Source organism: Lactuca sativa, chromosome 3 (genome assembly GCF_002870075.4).
Source record: "Lactuca sativa cultivar Salinas chromosome 3, Lsat_Salinas_v11, whole genome shotgun sequence".
In the NCBI taxonomy this organism is placed as follows: domain Eukaryota; kingdom Viridiplantae; phylum Streptophyta; class Magnoliopsida; order Asterales; family Asteraceae; genus Lactuca; species Lactuca sativa.
In genome coordinates this window covers 319,217,202-319,232,622 of record NC_056625.2, presented here as the reverse complement: position 1 = coordinate 319,232,622, position 15,421 = coordinate 319,217,202, and the positions used below count along the sequence as shown (strand labels likewise).

The 15,421-nt window shown below is 36.2% G+C and overlaps 1 non-coding gene across 1 annotated transcript; it reads left to right on the top strand.

The window, feature by feature from the left end:
• The first annotated feature begins 201 nt into the window (after positions 1-201).
• On the top strand, positions 202-308 carry LOC111915243 (small nucleolar RNA R71). The gene has a single exon (XR_002858108.1). It is a non-coding gene; the product is annotated as a small nucleolar RNA R71 (small nucleolar RNA).
• The last annotated feature ends 15,113 nt before the right edge of the window (positions 309-15,421 follow it).

Below are 15,421 nucleotides of genomic sequence, written 5' to 3'. Positions count from 1 at the left end.
TCTTTAGTTTGGGCCCCTCCACCGCCTTTGATTCCATCTTGCCTAGGGTTGTGGTATTCACGAGAGTGCTTAGCGAATTCTTCAATTAGCTCCTTGACCTCCCTTGGATTTTTCTTTGTCAAAGGTCCTTGAGAATCAAGGAGTTGTCTTGTCATAACGTTGACCCCATCATAGAAGATTGACATCTCTTGTTGCACATTTAGATCATGCTGAGGGCAATTTCTGAGCAAGCCCTTGTACCGCTCCCATGCTTCGTATAATGACTCCCCCGGCTGTTGCTCAAAGTTGGCTATTGCCTTCTTGAGTTTGGCTATCTTGGATGGCGGGCAAAACTGGTCCAGGAATTGCTCACGCATTTGAGCCCAAGTGGTAATTGTACCCAGTGGAAGTGCTTTTAACCACTCCTTAGCAGCTCCTTTGAAAGTGATGGGAAGCATCCTAAGCAAGACTATGTTTCTGTTGACATTTGGGATATTGAAGTAATCTGCAATGTCGTTGACTTCATCTAGATGCTTAAAAGCATCCTCATGATCTTTCCCGAAAAATGGGATGTCCTTCAGTGCAGTCAATATGTGCCCCTTCAACTCGAATGTGGCAGTGGCGGGTATTGCGGGTTGGACTAAACCGGGACCCACATCTTTTCGGATCCGCTTCTTGTAAGCTCCCATGGACATCTCTTCAATTGCTGCCATCTCATTCCTTGGCTCGTTCTCGGGTTCGCTTGTGTGTTCTTCAAATTCTGGCTCGGTATCGCTTTCAGACTCGGTTTGGACGGGCGTATGATCCAAATGCTCAAGATTGCTCTTGTGCCTCAAGGATGAAAATGACTCTCCTGTCTTCTTTCCCGACTTCCTAGAAAAATATGACTTCAATTCTTGTAAGGGCGTCTTTTTCTTGTGAATTGCGGACACGGGATCTTTAAGTGGTGGCACCAAGGGTGTGTTTGAGCTTCTTGTCATGAACTCCTGCAACTTGCTAAACTAAAAACGTAAAACTGAACCAAAATAAGAAAAACTAACTAACAACTAAAAATCTAGTTTTTTAAATGTCCACGTCGTGGCAGGTACCTGGCCATGTCGTGGACTCTGTGACTGACAAAAAAAATTTATTTTGCTGAAAAATTAACTTTTTGTGGTTTTTACTCCACAAGAAGGATCGATTAATTTAATGCAAATAAATATGCTAAAAACTAAGTCGTTCCCCGGCAACGGCGCCAAAAACTTGATGTGCACAAAAGTACCCACTAATTTTAATATTTATAACCTAACAAACTTAACTAACGATGCACTTATAGGCAATGTACCTAGTCAGATTACAGTTTAGCTTGGGTAAGTTGGGTGTCGATCACAAGGAACGGTGTTACTAATTAATTTACTTATATTAAATTAACCTAATTATTAACAAGTTTAAAAGGGGTTTTATCTGATTTTACAAGATCAGATGAACTTAAATCAAATTCAATATGTAAAAACACACTCTTGTTTAGTTTGAATCCACTTCTTCCTTATGGCTAGCTAATGATTACGGATTATTAAGTTGGTTTTTAGTCGTATTAGTAATTTAGCTCTAACTTTACCAATAATTAACTAATTCCTGTCAAACCATGTATGTTCACACATAATTAAACACATAACTAATTATGAATGTAAATATGCTATGTAAGATTTGTAATATAAACGCAATAATAGTCACAATACACGTTCTCTAGCACAGCTAAGCTTATTTACTCTAATTACTAACTAAGATTGGTCAATCCTAGCTCTAACAATTTAATGTTCACTAAATCATTAGGTAAAAAAAATTCATGCAATTAATGGTCACTAAGCTACATAGAACATGCAATCAAGCAATTAGAGAATCAAACAATAGCATGCTAGGTTATACAAATCAAACACAAGCAATTTTTACCAACTAAACTTAATCCATAAACATTGAACTATTCATAAGTTGGAAGCTTCATCTAGCTAAACAAGAGTAGCTAGATTCAGCTGCTCATCATAGCAACTAATAAACCAACACAAGTTGAAGTAATAAAAAAACATGTTCTTAATTAACTAAAATATAGACCTTTATGCTTTTTGGTGTTGAAAACCTTCTTCCAGAGCCTTTCTTTCGCTCCAAATCGTCTCCTGGAACTCTTTCCTTCAGCCAAAAGGTTCTTCTTTTCGTAATAATCAGGAACACTTAAATAGACTTCAAAACCCCGCGCCACGTTGTGGCTATCCAGGCCACGTCGTGGGCTTCAAGTTATGCATATCGGGCAAGGAATCCTTCGAATCGCGACCTTTATCTTCTAGAACCCTCATGCCACGTCGTGGCCGACTTTGCCACGTCGTGAATTCAGTATCTTTCGTGGATTTATTCTTTTCTTGTCTTTCAAGTCTCCCATGTTCTACATATTGTCACTTTTGGTCCCTCTCTTCGAAAATCCTTTTAATTGACTGAAAATAAAAATTTAAAGTCATAAGTACCATTATTCTAAACATTTTATCAACTTATTAATAAAAATGTACTTAAATATTGCCTAAAAATAGGTATAAATATGGCAATATCAATAATCTATCAAATAATTCAAATAAATCAAGTTTATCACATAAGGAAATGATTATCTAATTAATTTGACAATTATCTTTTATTTTGGTAAGGATATCTTTTAAATTAAACAATTAATTTAATCGAAATTATGGGATGGGATAAATCAGAATCTTTAATTACCAAATTTAAACATTTAAAGGATAATTACAAGATATGGCATTATCCAAATCCCTAAAATTTAGGATCTAACCTTGGGAATGAGCAATTTCGAAATCCAAGGGTTGGATGACACTAGATTTCAAAATCTTGGAGGCTAAGGAAAGGGTTTAAAACCCTATCAAAAAATCGTCAACTAGGGTTTTGCAACCCTAATTGCGAAAATTACCAAGCCCTAGGGTTTACTAGCAATAAACCCTAATTTGTCAAGTTCATACATTAGAATAATGCTAATTGACAACAAAAACCAATGTCTCTGATACCACTAATGGGTTTTATACAAACAATCTTATGTGTGCATGCAACCCTAGAGTTGGATCTATGTTTTCAATATTAGTTATACAACTTTATGAACACAAAAAAGAAACCTGGCATGCTACTATTATTTTCGAAATTCATATATAAAAATAGAATACATACCTTTTGTTGTTATATAGCAATAACAACTAGTTCCTTGAATTTCATTAGCTCTTGAAAGCAAGTACCACAAGTGTAGTACCTTTAATGGCTCACAAACACAGTAGGTGAAAGGATGATTATGGGAGAGAGCGGAGAAGGGTATCTTGCCCTAGATTTCGTCCCTTTTGGAGTTTCCCAAGGCTTGGACGAAATCTTAGTGCCTTAGGGTGCTATTTATACTTAAGGTTAACTAGGGTTTCAAGGTGTAAACCCTAATCCCTTAGCTTAGGGCCTAAGCAAGTCCATGGACTCCTTTCCTTAAGCCCTTCGATGAAAACTCCTAGATCCTTCTAGGATTTTCTTTCAAGCCTTAATAAAGGTGATCCAATGGCCCAAAGCCTCAACTATTGAATAATTACAAAATAGCCCTTGCACTTTTAGTCAGTTCCTTTAATCCCAAAATTAATTCTAAATTAATTTATGATTAAATAATACTTAATAATATGATTCCAAATTAATATAATTTATTATTCTTAACAATAAACCAACCTCTCTCCTCAACCATCATCATGTCTAGTGTGAAGGCAACCCAAAAGGACCATGCATAATCAGGTCAAGTACATACCAAAATAGTTATGGACTTAGACACTAATCCAACACTATCATCCTCGGGATGGAATACCCTCCACTTCCAATCAACCAAGTACACATAGAACAGGTAATTGTTGGATTAATGTCTAAGTCCATAACTATATTTGGTATGTACTTGAACCGACCCGGCATGGTCCATTTGGGTTGCACTTCACCGACACAATTTATATGGATAATCTTTTGAGAATAGTATGTTTATGATTAATATTAATATATTATAAGTTCTAATATATTAATATGGAATCATATTATTTAATTAGTATTGATCAAGAATTAATTTATAATTAATTAAGTGATCAAAAGGAACTAATTAAATATGGACTCTTATATATATGGAATGGGCCAAGTTCATTTAGGTTGGGCTAAGCTTTCATGGATAGTCCATGGAGTGTTTAACCCATGGATCCTAGGAAATGAAAGGTCATGGGTATTAGGGTTTAACCCTAATCCTCCATACTATATAAAGATGTCTTTGGTTGGTGAAAAATTGGCACTAGTGTGTGGATACACAAAAGAAGGGCTAGCCAACTTCACTAGAGAGAACCAAGTAATCATATTCTCTAAAGTATTCCAAGGTGTCTTGGTGATTTGTGATTCCACTTGAGGCTTCCACACTATTGGGGCTAAGCTCTTAAAGCTTGAAGACATCAAGCTACATCAAGAGGTATGTATTCTATCTTGTTACATTCATTGTTTTTGTATGCTAGATTAGGATAATACCTTGGATGTTCTTATTTGCATGTATAATAGAGAAAACATAGATCCAAGGTATTTAGGGTTGCATGTACACTTAGGAAGTGTTAGAATGCTCAAAACCCAACAGTGGTATCAGAGCCACGGGTTGTTTTCTGTTATATTGATGCAAATATTTTATTTTCAAAGTTGAAAAAAAAAAAGAAAAAAAAACATGAAGTTTGTCAAATTTTAAGATAATTACTTGTTCTTGTGAAAAACTAATTATTTGTAAAATTTGAATAATTTGCTTTATGAATTGGATTAGGTCAAATTTAATAAAAGATAAAATTATATGATTATTTTATTAGTTTTAAAAGTTTGATCTAAAGAGTTTTATTTTTTGAAACCTCCATAAGTTATGGATTTGAAAAGGTTTAAAAAAAAAATTGATTCAAAGTTTTTATGGAGTTACAAAATTTGGTGTTAATGTTTTAAAGGATTCCATAACTTAAGAATAAGTTATGGATCACCAAAAGTTTTTTGTGTTACCTTGTTTTATGAGTGAATTTAGATTAATGAATAAAATTATGTGATAGTTGGTTTTAATCCAAATTAATCTAAGAATTGATTCTAAAATGTGTTTTTGTAACTTGTCCTCAAGTTATATGAAAAGTCACATTTAAGAATCATAAAACTCATAAAAATTGGCAAAAGTTACAAAAATAAAGAGTCTAGTTCTAATTAAATGGTTTTATGACTCCATAACTTGTCCTCAAGTTATGGAGGACCAAGAGTCTCTTCATTTAATAAAATAAAATAAAATAAAAAAAGGTGTAACCTTAATTAATTCCATAAGTTATAAAATAAAGAAAAGTTAATTCTTTTATTAGTTTAAAGTCTTCCATAACTTGTCCTCAAGTTATGGAACTTGAAGAGTTTTTGGATTAAAACTACTTTAAACACATAAGTTATGGAATTAATTAGTTTTGAATAGTTTCAAAACTTGCCCTCAAGTTTTGGAATTTGTAAAGTTTTCTCTTATGAATACTTTAATTCCAAGTTAGCCCTTAGATTTTTAAAAGTTAAAATTCAACCATTATACTTTATAATATTATAAGCTAATAATATATATATGTATAAGAGTAAAGTCAGTCTTACCGCTAGTACGCCTCATTCACGAAGCTGGTCTATAAGGTGGGTATAAGGTTGTTGCCTATAAAATGGCAACTTAATGGGTGTCCACTCTCACCCACCGCTTGCTTGACTGGTGGAGGGTCGTTAGCCGAACGGGTTTGACAGGACTAGAATTCTCCCTTCATTAAAAGTATTAATGATAATACTAAGTAACTAAACTCTTAATAATACCCAATCTTAGTTACTTAGGAAAAATGTGAATAAGGTGCTAACCCATGAAATTACACTTTACACTTTGTGTAAGTCGTTAGTGGAGCGTGTGTGGTTAACCGGCACACTAACTTGGACTTAACAAGGTAGGTAAAGGGTGACTTAATATTTATCATAGTATCGATGGAGCGTGTGTGGTTAACCGGCACATCGATTGAGGGGTAATTTATTAAGGGTACCAAGTGATTTGCATGGTTACTTCACACCTTGTTTTGTGATCCTCGGCATCCCAGTCACAAAACCTGAAGGGCACACTCGAGATTGAAACATGCCTTTGAACGGTTCAATGAATCTCAAAGATCTAGGAGTTTCAAAACCAATTAAAACCTAATAATACATTTCGTTTATCTTGGTGGAAATTGGTGAATCGTCATTCACCTACCTTCAAATATTTTATAGCTTGGATTACGGCATACCTCTTCTAAGTTATAAAATAGTTTGTTGGGTCCTAGCCTTAATATTTCATATTGGGTGTCATATTAAGGACTTTAAATCAACTATCTTGAATATCTCCCAAAAGTTGTCTGGTTTAGGCACCAATGATCTTCCCAAATCTTTTGAAACAAGGTTTCCTAATGAATATGATGTCCCATGGATATCATACTCCTCCTCCAATTATTCTCCCCAACCCACAAGTTCTTGAAAAAGTTTAAGGTTACTCAAGCCCAATTGGCAAGGCAAGGTCTAGGTGTGATCACATCTTGGAGATGTAGTCACATATTGACAAGCCGGGAGAGTTGGGTGTCAAAGTCTTGAGAAAGTTGGTGGTTCAATCACTTTCTAAGTCACATAGTGAGTTCCTTTGGGACACCTATGAAACAGACTATGACAAGACCCTTAATGATCTTATCTATTTGTTAAGATCAACTTCCTTAAAACTTGATGGACATTGACAATAGTGACATAGGAAATCCAGAAAGGCATTCTCTTCCCAGTGGAAAGTCATCGGCCATAGTCAACTCGGTTGACCAAATGGTAAAGAGAAAAGCTAAGTCTGTGATAGTCCCGTGTACCATTATCAAAGGTTCCATATGTTTATATTGCCAAAGGAAGGGACATTGGTTACGAATCTGCCAAATTTACCTAAGGATGTTGAAGTCAATAAGTTTGACTCTACTTCAGGTAAAGTCCACTATCTAACTCTGCTAAGTTTCTATTCTGAGATTCTGAATACATGATGTGACTGGGTCACATGGTGATGTTTTAAGAATCAAAGAAAAGTGAAGAAACTTAAAGAAAGAATATGCTGAATCTGATCGCGTAGATGGATTTCTATCGCATAGTTTGAAGATCGGATTCTTGAGCTACTTCTTAGGAGTTATGAGATATTGCTTAGGAATAGATAACAACAAGTTTTCATATGGATTGTAAGGATAAGTTTTCCGCAAAGTTTAAAATAAAAGGAAAAATTTTTGTTTTTATTTATTTTAAAATATCCTTACAATGGCTTTTGAGGGAAAATTGTTGCTTATATGATTCCATTAAGAGCAAGAGTGGAAATATGAAGTTGATTCTTTCATTTGTGGTAATGTCTATATTTACCAAATAAGGAAAGATTCTCATCACCCAAGTTTCATTTGGACCGGGACTTGGAATCATGCAAGTTATATAGCATGATGAATGAGAACTTTCAAGTTTTGGAAAAATTAAGACTAATTACTTGTTCACATGGATGTGTGAGTCAAGTGAAGGACTAAAGGATCGAGTACACAGTCTTGTGCACTGATTAAGTCCACCACAAAAGATCGATAAGATTATTCGTCATAGTTTACTAAAGCTCAGTAAATATGATTATACTTACATGCTTAAGTGTAACTCTGAGACATTGGAAAAGGTTCCAATGTAAGGCAAAGCGAATAAGAAGAATCAAATTAGGCAGAAGATCGATAAGATTATTCGTCATAGTTTACTAAAGCTTAGTAAATATGATTATACTTACATGCTTAAGTGTAACTCTGAGACATTGGAAAAGGTTCCAATGTAAGGCAGAGCGAATAAGAAGAATCAAATTAGGCAGAAGGATAAAAGTTTCTCAAATCTGAAAAGATGGGAGAGTACTTTAGTATCAGTTTTGTGATCATCTTAATGATTAAGAAACCATATCAAAATTAGTTCTCTAAGGAAATCTTAGTGCATTCTTATGACTAAGTAGAGGAACTTGAATTGTTGAAATGGTTAAATCAAGAAGATGAGTCATACTTCGTTCCAATACAAGTCTTAGAGTCATACTCCAAGATTGTCATTTGAGTGACATGTCTTAAAGAAGGTTTAAAACACTTGTCAAATGTAAGAGTAAAAGTTTTCTACTCTTGTACATTTGAAATTGGTAAGTTGTGATGTTTTGGATAAAATAAAGACCAACTTAGGCCAATTGGGTAAAGTGTTTTTCTTGATTAGAATCCGCACTATCTCTTGGATGTTTGACAAGGGAGTTTTATATGTCAAGAGGACAGTGGGAGTCTTAAAGGTCTTGAAAGTCTCAAGAAATAATCAAGAATAAAACCTGAAGTTCTTCACTAGCACACGACTTGAGGTTTATAACCTATCGTGTTGACATATCTGTGCCCATTCCCGTTAAAGTTGGCTTTGCATATGAGTTCTTAGAGTTCTCAGTTTGTTGCATAACAACTTGGAAGCAATGGCAGGCCCTTGAGCTGCCAGGTGGCAAGAAGTTAAGATTGAGTTCAATCCATATGGTTTTGGATTTGTTATTATCTTTGTCTTGTGATTATGGTTTGACAAATTCATATGGGTAGGAACTCATACACCATATAAATCTAAGTGTCATAAGGTTTCTCTCCAATTCATGAAAATGATGGTGAGGAAACGCTTTCACTAAGTAGATTTTACGAAGATATCAATTGTGTTATTTGCATTTTCAAAAGTCGTTAGTGGAGCGCGTGTGGTTAACCGGCACACTAACATGGACTTGTGAGAAATGGCAAATTCCTAAGCAATTGAGACTATGATTATGGTATCCCTTTTCATGGTTCTTGAAATTGCTTAGACACACAGGTGAGCTATCTACGGAAAGGGTGTATGAATCTAAATTTCAGACTGTCCAGCTGATTTCTGAGTACATGTCAAAGCTAGTGGGAGCATAAGTGTTATGCTAATAATCATCATGTTAGTGGGAGCATGATAATTATGATAAGTATTGCAAGTTAGCAATGTTAATTATAGAAAACAAAAGTTTCAATTGGGAAAAAGTTGTTTTGCTATAATTAAGGGAGAGGAAATTATGCTTCATCTCAAATCTATAAGCTTAGATCGTGAGGTTTTAATCATTTAGTCAAGGATATATATGAATTTCATGTTGGAATGGCTCAACATAAGGAAATTCTATATATGGGTCCATTATTTGCGTTCTAAAATTCGATTATGATTACGGCATCCCTTTTCATAATCTGAATTATGAGAACTTGGCAAACTGAAATGGAAATATTATAGCAAAAGACTGGTTTAGTCTTTATGTAAGACATCATGAATCGTGTCCCATATGCTTCGGATATAGGATCGATTACATGTGCTATATTCATCCGTTCTAAAATTTTCCAAATGCCTGGGGCATTAAGAAGGGAAAAGGTTTAGAACTGGATATGACTAAAAGGATTAAACAATTGTCGAGGACAATCTAAGGTTTACCAAACATTGGTTACTCAAGGACAATTGGAAGTATAGTGATAATTCTGGAAGGACAATATTGACATAATCTGTAAGGAGGCAACTCTTGTTCAGAAGTGATAGTCAAAATGGAATCTGGAAATGTTTCAAAGTTAGAATTTTCAATCTGTGTAAGATTAAGGAAACTTAATGCAAGAAGAATATTTCCAAGGAGTTGATCTCCTTTGGAAAACTCTGTAATGATTTTTGCCAAGTCTTTATGACTTTGTGCATAATCATTACGAGAGGATCAATGCATATAAGTTTAGAATCTAACAAATTTCAGTAAATGGCATGAATTTGGAATTCTTGCATTTGCGGTAAGGATTTGGGAGTGTGAAAAGAGAATCATTGAAGTTATGTTCAATTGATCTAGTTCACAAAGTAAGGATCATAGACAAACATAGTATGCATACTTGGTGTGTGGCGTGACTAGTGTTTAAGAAAACATAGTGTACATGCTTGGAGCATGGGACAACTATTGTTTTAAATTCAAGAATAAAGTTGATAGCTGAAACAGTATACAATGAATAATGTGTAATCATATGGTGATAAATAAAAGGTGTTTTATTTATGTTCAAAGAGTTGATACCATATTGGATTCAATTATTATTGTGTTTCACTTTGCATGTTTTGACTTCCCGAATAAAGTAGGTTATTCTTCCGGAATGACTAAGTTATTCAAACCATCCACAGTCGGTCATATGTTGGAAGTAGATATGAATTAAGACTGTCATGGGTTGGCTTGTAGAGGTCTAAGGTGTTGGACAAAGGGCTACAACACTCATGAGTGCTCATAAGTTCTGAGTATTGGATTCAACCCGCGCTCATTGGAATCACTTCATGGATTTTATCACGAGTGATCATGAGACGATAATATCTTATATTCTTCAAACCTAGAGATATGAGTTGTTACTATGAGTTGATAGTACATTGATTGCACGAAAACGCATTTGGTAACTCGGTGCTATAAAACGTGCCTTTGTGTATGATTCAACAAGTAGTAGAACAAGCCATATGAGTCGAAGTTTATCCGTTCCTTTTACCTTCGGGATAAAAGCGATATCTGTGGGCCCCTCGATGATTTGATGATGACAAATGGAAGTGCTCGGCCGGGCCAGGACTGATTTGATTTGTTCAATTAGTCAGTCGTCATAAATCGGAAATCGGGAAACAACAAATGGACAGAGAGAATGATTATAATCCATGTCTCAGTCCATATGATATCTAGAATGGAGGAATATATGATCCCTTATCTAATGGACAAGTTCGTTGACAAGATCAGAGTTCGACAGCAGCTTTAAGAGCTACGATTGCCAGTTAGGTTTGAAGTCATACGCAATAATAGTTTTAGACTTATCCAAGTGGGAGACTGTTGGATTAATGTCTAAGTCCATAACTATATTTGGTATGTACTTGAACCGACCCGGCATGGTCCATTTGGGTTGCACTTCACCGACACAATTTATATGGATAATCTTTTGAGAATAGTATGTTTATGATTAATATTAATATATTATAAGTTCTAATATATTAATATGGAATCATATTATTTAATTAGTATTGATCAAGAATTAATTTATAATTAATTAAGTGATCAAAAGGAACTAATTAAATATGGACTCTTATATATATGGAATGGGCCAAGTTCATTTAGGTTGGGCTAAGCTTTCATGGATAGTCCATGGAGTGTTTAACCCATGGATCCTAGGAAATGAAAGGTCATGGGTATTAGGGTTTAACCCTAATCCTCCATACTATATAAAGATGTCTTTGGTTGGTGAAAAATTGGCACTAGTGTGTGGATACACAAAAGAAGGGCTAGCCAACTTCACTAGAGAGAACCAAGTAATCATATTCTCTAAAGTATTCCAAGGTGTCTTGGTGATTTGTGATTCCACTTGAGGCTTCCACACTATTGGGGCTAAGCTCTTAAAGCTTGAAGACATCAAGCTACATCAAGAGGTATGTATTCTATCTTGTTACATTCATTGTTTTTGTATGCTAGATTAGGATAATACCTTGGATGTTCTTATTTGCATGTATAATAGAGAAAACATAGATCCAAGGTATTTAGGGTTGCATGTACACTTAGGAAGTGTTAGAATGCTCAAAACCCAACAGTAATCTCCTACCAACATACAGATAGTTAGACCTAACTATAGGTCACTAAGCATAACCACATCCAATCTACCAGGATACTGATCTATCATGTCACAAAAGTAATTGTCTCAAATACAAATCAAAGGGCCGACCTTGGTGCCTTAGACCCTTAAGTATAGTGAAGATAACTCACCTTGCAAATGTCGAATTGAAGAGATGAGACCAAAACTCCCGATCACCGCCACGAACACCACCGCCTAAAACTTCGCTGAAACCATAACTATCAGAGTCCAAATTACCAAAATACCCCTTTGAAATCAAACTGGCCAACTCTTGGTCAAAGTCACAGTCCTGATCAAAGTCAACCTTCCTGGTTGACCCTACTCGCCGAGTCATCCTAGTGACTCACCGAGTTCATGAACTCAGAACCCCACAATTTGTGACTGGACTCGCCGAGTCACCCCATGACTCGTCGAGTCCTTCCATCCGAGTCCTAGCCTATTCAACTCACTGAGTCACCACTCCACTCGCTAATTTGCATCATAACCAGCTGGGTTAGGGTTTGCGACCCAACTCTTCAAGTCCAAGAACAGACTCTCCGAGTCTACTTAAGTCATCCCTATTTAGACGATTTCAGACCATCTCATTGCTTCCAACTCATAGATCTGGACTCCTAGGGATAGTTCCACACATAAAGTTTCCAACTTTACGTGCATGCAAGGGAATATAGGCTCAATACAAGCTAGAAAGAAGGTACAAGACAAGAATGCTCTGATACTTTTGATGGGTTTTTAGCATTCTAACACTTCATAAGTGTACACGCAACCCTAATAACCTTGGATCTATGTTTGTCAAATTATCATGCAAAGTTGAATTCCAAGGTTATATTCCTATCTAGCATACATGGGGAATAATTTTTAACTTGAATGAAAGATAGAATAAATTACCTTGTTGTTGCTTATGTTCCTTGAAACCTTGTGAGCCTAGCACCCCAAGTGTGATGCCTCAAATGCTTCATACAACACCAAATGCTCTTGGAAAGACTTTTGAGAGAATACACACTTCTTAAAATCGGCCTAGCCCTCTTGTTTCATATGTGTAGCCGATTTTGGTGGAGAATGGGATTCTTATATAGTGTTGACACATCTAGGGTTACACCATGTAAACCCTAATGTGTCATGACTCTTCATTTCCATGACCCATGGGTTTGTAACTCCCATGGAGCATCCATGGAGTATCCTATGGGTGGAACCCAACTTGATAATCCATGGAGCTTCTTAGCCCACTATACAAGATATGGATGATTTACATAATCAACCCATATATTTAATTAGTTATCTTTTGATCACATAATTAATTCTAAATTAATTCTTGATCATACTAATCAAATAATATTATTAATATATTAGAAATTATAATATATTAATAATCTCCAAGTGTCATTTCTCTCATTTAGTCTATCCAATTGCATGGTGCCATACAACCCCAAATGGACCATGCCGGGTCGGGTCAAGTACTGACCAGAAATAGTTATGGACTTAGACACCTTATCCAATAGTCTCCCACTTGGATAAGTCTAATAACTATAACTCCAGTACTTCAGGAACCGACCGACAATCGTAGCTCTTTCAAGGTCTCTCGGAACTGAGAAGATGTTGATACGCCATTTAAGATAAGTGATCATATAATACTCTGTTCTAGATATTAGCTGGACAAATACATGGAATAATTTCTTACTTATTGTCCAGCAGTTTGTTTCCCGATTTCCGATCTTTTTGACAAAGAACTTAATTGAACACATCAACTTAGTTTTGACCGGGCCCAGTACATAAGTCAAAACAAAATCATCGAGGGGCCCAGATACTAGCTTCTAATCCAAGAAGGAACATATAACTTTGACTCATATGTTTGTTCTACCACTCATTGAATTATACACAAAAGCACGTTTTATAACATCGAGTTACCAATGCGTTTTCGTACAATCAATGCATAACCAACTTGTATGTAACAAATCATATCTCTAGGTTTGAAGACTTATATGATATTACCATCTCACGATCACTCGAGATAGAATTCCATGAAGTGATTCCAGTGAGCGTGGGTTGAGTCCAATGCTCAGAACTTATGAGCACTCATGATTGTTGTAGCCTTGTCCAACACCGTAGACCTCTGCAACCAATCATGACAGTCTTGATTCATACCTACTTCCGACATATGACTGACTGTGGAGGTTTGAATACTATGTTATACCAAACAAAATTATTTTGGAAGTCAAAACATGCATAAGAAATATAGTAAACGATCGACAAGAGATAGCAACACTTTACTCATAAATAAAACACCTTTTATTCATCATCTAATGTCAATTACACTTTACAAATTTCGAGGTTATCTAACTACTGAATCTAATATCATCCTTCAGCCCTATGCTCCGAGCATGCTGGAGATCCTTAACCCGAGTCAGTCCCTTCGTAAGGGGATCTGCTGGGTTCTCATCCAATGATACCCCCTTTGCCACGAGGAGTCCTTCTTCTATTCGATGTCTGATAAAATGGTATTTTCTGTCGATGTGTCTGGATCTCCCGTGATCCCTTAGTTCCTTGGCTAAGGCAACAGCGCTTTCACTATCACAGAAAATTTCCATTGGCTCTTTAATAGTTGTTACAACTCCAAGGTCTCCAATGAAGTTCTAAAGCCATATCGCCTCTTTTGCCGCCTCGCTAGCTGCAATATACTCTGATTCACAATTTGAATCAGCCATTGTCTCTTGCTTGGAACTCTTCCAAGAAATTGCTCCTCCATTTAGGGTAAAGACCCAGCCCGACTGAGAGCAGAAATTATCCCTATCAATCTGGAAGCTAGCATCACTATACCCTACAACTCTCAAGTCATCACTCCCACTGAGGGTAAGGACCCAATCCTTAGTCCTCCGTAGGTATTTGAGGATATTCTTTACCGCAGTCCAGTGTGCCTTGCCAGGGTTCCCCTGATACCTGCTAACCATGCTCAGGGCAAAGGCTACATCAGTTCGGGTACACGTCAAAGCATACATGATCGATCCTACAGCCGAAGCATAAGGTATTCGACTCATTTCTGCTATCTCAACCTCAGTGCTAGGGCTTTGTGTCTTACTCAATCTGGCGTTACTCTGGATGGGTAACTCTCCTTTCTTGGAGTCCTGCATGCTGAATCTCTTTAGCACCTTATCCAAGTAGGTACTCTGACTAAGTCCAATTAGTCTTTTACTCCGATCTCTCAAGATCCTTATCCTTAGAATATAGGCAGCTTCTCCTAGGTCCTTCATAGAGAAACACTTCCCAAGCCAGGACTTAACTTCCTGCAGAGTTGGGATGTCATTTCCTATGAGTAGTATGTCATCCACATACAATACCAAAAAGCTAACTATACTCCCACTAGCCTTGACATACACACAAGATTCATCTTCACTCCTAGAAAAGCCAAATTCCTTGACCTTTTCATCAAAGCAAAGATTCCATCTGCGAGGTGTTTGCTTCAATCCATAAATGGATTTCTCAAGCTTACACACTCTATTAGGGTACTCGTTGCTGACAAAACCTTCTGGCTGACTCTTGTAAACATCTTCAGCCAACTTTCCATTAAGGAAAGCGGTTTTGACATCCATTTTCCAAATTTCATAGTCATGAAATGCAACTATGGCTAACCTAACCCTAATAGACTTAATCTTGGCTACTGGAGAAAAGGTCTCATCATAATCCACTCCAGGAATTTGAGAGAAGCCCTTTGCAACCAATCT